Source organism: Bufo gargarizans, chromosome 2 (assembly GCF_014858855.1).
Source record: "Bufo gargarizans isolate SCDJY-AF-19 chromosome 2, ASM1485885v1, whole genome shotgun sequence".
In the NCBI taxonomy this organism is placed as follows: Eukaryota; Metazoa; Chordata; class Amphibia; order Anura; family Bufonidae; genus Bufo; species Bufo gargarizans.
In genome coordinates, this window is record NC_058081.1 from 88,668,331 (window position 1) to 88,675,864 (window position 7,534).

The window sequence follows — 7,534 nt, forward strand, 5'->3', positions numbered from 1 at the left end:
CCGCTAGGCGGGCAAGTAGTGATGAGGAGAGTGGCGTGGCAGCTGGTGTTGCGAGCGGTCAGACTCCTGGCCCAGAAATGGTTAAGGAGGAAATCAATGAAGAGCAGACAGTACTCGATGATGATGATGTAGCTGATCGGACTTGGGAGCTGGGTGACGAAGAGGCTTCATCATCGGGAGAAGAGGGTGGTAGCTGCCCGTGAGGCAGCGCTGGAGCCAGCAAGTCGCTAGCGTGGCCGGTAGTCAGCAGGGTGGCAGCAGTGGGGGGTTGGGAACAAAACGGCTTGTGCCGAGCCGAGATGGAGAGTCCCAAGCCATCATTTATTTGCCAAAAAGGCAGTACCAGCCCTGCACACACATGAAAGAAGAAGGTGGACCAGTCCTTGAGCCTGTCGGTGTCTGCCAAAGTGCACGGTAACACTGACGTGTAGAGCCATAACTACGGTCAGGGACAATACATGTCCTTTACGGCCCACTAGGTGAATGTGGTTCCTGCATAGCCACACCAGCAACTTAGCCAGGTGATACCACTTGTGCATCCACGTTCTCATGGCCTTGGTCCAGCGACAATGTCCGCCTCTGCCTCCTCATCCTCCACCGTGTCCTCAGCCTCCACTGCAGGGACAATTCACAGTGCCCCTCCAGCATACTACATGTGCAGGGCACGGCGGTGTCATGCTGTTTTGCACCTCATTTTCCTGGGAGAACGGAGTCACACAGGGGAGGACCTGCTCCATGTCCTTCAGCAAGAAATCAAATCCTGGCTTTCTCCGCGACAACTGAAAATCGGAACCATGATGATCGACAGTGGAAGGAACATTGTGTCGGCGCTGCATCAAGGAGGGCTGAGCCATACACCCTGCATGGCACACGTGTTCAATCTGGTTGTCAAGCGGTTCCTGAAGTCTTCCACCCATCTGCAAGACATCCTAAAAATGGCTTGAAAACTTTGCATGCACTTCAGCCACTCGTACACTGCAAAGCACCCAACATAGGCTGATATGCAACGTTTCCACCCGTCGAAATTCCACCCTTCATATGTTGGACCGATTAAAACAAACAGAGAAAGGCCATAAACGATTTCTTGACAAGCGAAAGGAGACAGAAAGGAGACAGATTGCAACAGTCTGTTGCAATTTACAAGTGCACATCCCTCATCTTTGAAAAAAGCTATCCCAAAATCACAAATTCAAAGAGTGAAACGAATTGTGTCTGATCCACAGACACAGGAAGTGAGAATAGGGGAGATAATGGAGAGATTTAGATCTAGAGACTATCCGTCTAAGGTTCTTGAGGAAGCCGTAGTAGCTCCTCCACTCTTTCACCCTTTGAACACGCAATTTGACTACATCATCCGTAGACATTGGTCACTGTTGGGCAAGGCATACCCCCAGGTTCCGGAGTTTAAAAATGCCCTATTGATCAGCAACAAGCGAAGTGCCAACTATCGCGATCAGCTGGTTCATGCTAACATAGGGATAATAAAACCAACTCTGCGTCAAAGGACAACAATTGGTAACCAGAAAGATGGCACTCAGGGGCCTTGCTAGGGTCTCAAAAGCTCCGGGGCCCAAGCACCAATGCATATGGCCCAATTCTCTAAGTTGAACAACCGCATCCCCCTCCCCATGCAAACACTAGCACTGAAGACATTTTACTGTACTTGCTATAAAGCAGCACATACCTCTCACATCTAGGTCCTCCCGGGTGACGTCTCCTCTGATGTAGATCTTATCTGTCATCATCTTCTCCATTCGGTCCGGACACTTCTCTCAGCCGCCTCGTCTCTGCAGAGTGTGACGCACAGACATCTTAGCTTCCTCACTTTTCTGTACCCCCAAATACTATCCTGAAGAAAAATGAGTGCCCCCCATAGTAACAGTACTCCTCATAGTCCCACCAATAGTAATTCCCTTCTAGAATGCTCTCATTAGTAATACTGCCCCCTACTGGACCCAACAGTGATAATGCTCCCCAAGAATGCCTCTATTAGTAGAAGATGTGATGAGGAAGACGAGACAGAGGACCCAGACACACCGTGGCAGTATGCAGTGGAGATGGAGGCAGGGACTGCTTCCGAGTCACTTGCACAAATGGCCCGATGCATGCTCACTTGCTTAATTGTCACCATTTGCAGATGGATGAACTCTGGCTCATCCATCCTCTTGCAGGTCTGACCGGGGGGCCCGTTGCACTTGCTTTAGACTGCCATGGTTGCTGTGGCAGGGTGGGAGGGTAGAAGCAGTTCCAGCTCCATCAGCAGCAATTTGAGTCTAGAGTTGCTGATGAGCAGCTTTCTTCACCCGCCAATTGAAGAAACAACTCACCAGCAGTAGCAGCAGCTAGACCTGGAGCAGGACCTGAACCAGCAGATGGTAGCATACTTGGACAGCACCCTGCCACCTCACATTCAAGATCCACTGGAATACTGGACAGCCAAACTGGATTTGTGGCCACAACTGGAGGAGTTTGTCCTGAAAAAACTGTCCTGCCCGGCCAGTAGTGTGGCATCAGAGCGGGTGTTTAATGCGGCGGGGGCCATAGTTACCCCAAGAAGAACTCGCCTGCCCACCAAAAATGTGGAGAGACTGACCTTTGTCAAGATGAATCAGGCGTGGATCAGACAAAATTTCTACCCACCAATGCCTGATGCATCAGACTAGATCATCCATGGTGCTACACCAACACTTTGACAAAAGAGACTCTGGCTACCTGCCTCAGCTACAATTCTGATGCTGCCACCCGCCTGATGCCACACATCTGATGCCAAGTGCTCCTTCTTACACTCACCATCGTCAGCGGGTACTTATTGCCACCCACTCTGTCACTGGGTCACTTTGTGGTCTCTTCATGCTGCTGCCACCTCCACACTATATCACCTTGCCACTCTGTGGTCTCCTCATGCTGTTGCCACCTTCACACTATGTCACCTTGCCACTCTATGGACTCCTCATGCTGCTGACACCTCCACACTATGTCCCCTTGCCACTCTGTGGCCTCCTGATGCTGCTGCCACCTGCACACTATATCACCTTGCCACTCTGTGGCCTTCTGATGCTGCTGCCACCTCCACACTATGTCACCTTGCCACTCTGTGGCCTACTGATGCTGCTGCCATCTCCACACTATGTCACCTTGCCACTCTGTGGTCTCCTGATGCTGCTGCCACCTCCACACTCTGTCATAGTGCCACTCTGTGGCCTCCTCATGCTTCTGCCACCTCCACACTATGTCACCTTGCCACTCTGTGGCCTCCTGATGCTGCCACCATCTCCACACTGACATTGTGCCACTCTGTGGCCTACTGATGCTGCTGCCACCTCCACACTGTCATTGTGCCATTTTGTTGCCTTCTCATGCTGATGCCATCTCCACACTATGTCACCTTGCCACTCTGTGGCCTCCTGATACTGCCTCCACCTCCACACTGTCATTGTGCCACTCTGTGGCCTCCTCCTGATGCTGCTGCCGACACCTCCACACTCTGTCATTGTGCCACTCTGTGGCCTCCTGATGCTGCCACCTCCACACTGTCATTGTGCCACTTTGTTGCCTTCTCATGCTGATGCCACCTCCACACTCTCATTGTGCCACTCTGTGGCCTCCTCCTGATGCTGCTGCCGCCACCTCCATACTCTGTCATTGTTCCACTCTGTGGCCTCCTGATGCTGCTGCTGCCACTTCCACACTACCATTGTGCCATTCTGTGGACTTCTCATGCTGTTCCCACCCTCCCCACTAAATAACTGGGCCACTATTTTGCCTTTTGGCATGGCTAACATCATCATTTATTTGAATTTCTTCTGATCTGTCAGAAGGAAGGAAAAATGAGACACACAGCGGATCCTGTCTATGTAGCAGCTGTAAGGCCTGTATGACATGGTCCCTATTTTGCATCAGAATTGGCTTATGATTTGGTAGGCAAAAGCAGGAGTGGGTACAAAACACAGAAGACATGCAAATATTCCATTCACTTGTCATCTCTGTTTTGGACTCACTCCGTTTTTTTTTTGGCATTAGCAATACTGATGGATTACTGATCAAATGCTGACCGAGTGAAGGCAGATGCTCAACAGACAGGATCAGTTTTTTGGGGGTTATTGTTCTGACAGATGAGAGGAAGGGCAAAATAATCAGTGACGTCAACACAAACTTACTGCTGACACGCTCTCCACTCTGTCGGGGGGCTCTACTTGTATAAGCGTTTCATAGAACAGGTTCTGTAGACATCTATGTGAAATCAGCTGATGACGGTGTAAAAGGAGTGTGCTTCTTCTTGGCGCTAACATTGACCTGTAAGGCTGAGTTCATACTCACTTCTCAAATAAGTAAAGTGTGCAGTGATTGTAGGCTACTTTCACATTTGCGTTTAGATAATACAAACGTCTGCATTAGTGATGAGCGAGCATGCTTGGCCGAGTACCGGTTCGGCTCGACCATCGCTATGCTCAGCAGATCCAAGCGCTCGGCCGAGTACCACATGTGCTCGAGCGCCATGCTCGAGTCTCCTCCCCACATGTTTGGCGCCTTCTAAGCAGCCACTAAACATGCTGGTAAGTATTGCCATCACTGTAATGCCATTAGCCATGTTTTCTACTGGCATTACAGTGATTGGCTGGCCGGAACACGTCATCGGGTGCTATATAGCACCCGGTCACGCGGGTTCGGCTCATTGCGAGTCAGGGAGAGCTGCTGTTAGAAAGGGACAGAGAGTGTAGAGAGAATTTGATCGCAAATTACTCATTTTAAAGTCGTTTCAAAGACCCAAAAGTCCTTTTAAGGACTACTGTGTGTGTTGGTAGCAATTTAAAGTGCAGATTTGCACTTTTTGGGGTTTTAATTTACAAACAAAAACGCTTCCTTGGCTATCCTAATAGAAGGTGTCTGAAGTGACATCAGACATATGTGCAATAACTTCTGTGTATCAGGGGTATAGATAGGAAGAATATCAGTGAAAACAGCACACATTTTTTTTTTGTCTGCGGCAGAAACCGTTTATCACAGCGCATTGCATTTCTATACCGTCTGAGTGTTCAATCCCATATATTAGGAAAAGGTGAAAATCAATATATATACAAATTTCACAGAATCTGCACACAGTTTTCTTGTTTGTGGCAGAAACTGTTTATCACAGCGCATTGCATTTCTATACCGTCTGAGGGCTTCAATCCCATATATTAGGAAAAAGTGAAAATCAATATATATACAAATTTCACTGAATCTGCACACAGTTTTGTTGTCTGTGGTAGAAACCGTTTATCGCAGCGCATTGCATTTCTCTATATAAACATAACAGGAGACCTAGGTCATCAAAGATATCACAAAGAGTGAGTTTCTCTTCAGAATTAGATACTGTGGAAACATCTGACGGCTCACTGGATTCATTCCAAGGTCCTCAACAGACTGACATTGAGTATGGGGCAAGACCAAAAATATTGTATTATAAGAAAAAGAAAAATACCATTAAAAATCAGAATACTGAAAATAGAAAATCGGACAATCTTAATATATCATCAAAAAACGAGTCCGTCGTGCGGGACGAAAACATACGAATACCTCACACCAGATCAACACGTCAACAGAAAAGATAATACTAGATGAACAACAATTTTCATTGGATGTAATAAATCTATCTGCTGTAGTTCTAACAACTGAACGATTAGGCTACTTTCACACCTGCGTTAGGTGCGGATCCGTCTGGTATCTGCACAGACGGATCCGCACCTATAATGCAAACGCTTGTATCCGTTCAGAACGGATCCGTTTGCATTACCATGAACATTTTTGTTCATGATAATGCAAACAGATCCGTTTTGATTTGCATTGAAAGTCAATGGGAGGCGGATCCGTTTTCAATTGCACCATATTGTGTCAGTGAAAACGGATCCGTCCCCATTGACTTACATTGTAAGTCAGGACAGATCTGTTTGGCTCCGCATCGTCAGGCGGACATCAAAATGCTGCAAACAGCATTTGGTGTCCGCCTCCAGAGCGGAATGGAGGCTGAACGGAGGCTGAACGGAGGCAAACTGATTCATTCTGAGCGGATCGTTATTCATTCAGAATGCATTGGGGCTGAACTGATCCGTTTTGGGCCGCTTGTGAGAGCCTTGAAACGGATCTCACAAGCGGACCCAGAAACGGCAGTGTGAAAGTAGCCTATTAGAGGTTCTCAAATTGGGTTTAAACTATGTGCCAACTTTTAATTTTGATTTATTTTCGACGTTGCTAGATATCAATAAATTCATGAGACAATTGACTGTTGCGAGACATTTTAGTGATATTGGTGCAGATGATGCTGGAGGGGATATCGCTCAGACATGTACAACTAGAGATGTAGATAATGAATATTGCAATCTCCTATTCAAAGAACAACTATCTCTTACATGTCTCAGCGATCTCCATCGGGAATCGTCTGTTCTGAATATGGAAATTAACATACAAGAGTTTAAAACGTATAATCCTGGGTTTTACCCAATTATGTCTCAAACAGCCAATATGGATATTTTTAAGGATATTATGGAGAGGGAACTGAAAGAAATACATAGTCACTGCCATGATGGCAGCGGACACAATAACTTCCCTATTGGCCATAGAAAAGCATTCCAGGAATTATCTGATAATAAACATATTGTAATTAAAATGGCTGACAAGGGAGGGTCCGTTGTCGTCCTGGACAGTGACATGTATTGCCAACGAATGATTGACCTTCTTTTGGATTCTACCACATATCGCAGATTGGACACAGATCCATTCATGCGGTATAGGATAGAATTCTCGGAAGTTTTACGTAAGGGCTTTGAGCAAGGTCATATTAACCAAAAACAATTTAACTATTTAAATGTAGAGTCCGTAGTTACTCCTATAATGCACGCCCCACAAGGGTCAATTCCCTCCTGCCTTACGTCTTTTTTAACAGAAAGATTAGGTAACTGGCTAGATTGTATTCTGCAGCCGTTTGTCAAGCGGATCACAGGTTATATCAAAGATACCTCACCAATATTGAGATCTTTCTTTGATAAGGAGTTTAAGCATGCATGGGATAGGCATAAGGCCATTCTTCATATAAGATAGGGCCAGGGGCTATCCATAGTATTCAGTATATTGGGCAGACTAGATGGGCCAAATGGTTCTTATCTGCCGACACATTCTATGTTTCTATGTCTATATGACCTGGGTTAATGATTACAGATGGTTGACTTTGGATGTAATTTCTTTATATCCTTTGATTCCACACAATGTGGCAATGCTTGCACTCGAATTTCAGTTAGCAGTTTTTCTCATGAGTTTATTAATTATGTTCTTGTTGTGACTCAGTCCCTGATGTCTCACAATTATTTTACCTTCAATTCTATCTATTATGTCCAAACCTCAGGTGTATCAATGGGTGCGAATTACTCGCCGTCATTAGCTAACCTCACAATGTCTTATTGGGAGGAGACATATGTGTATAACACAGTTGGTCATACAGTTGTATAACACAGTTGGTCGGTTGGCTTGCTGACGATAATGCTTCCAGTCGGCTAAGCACCAC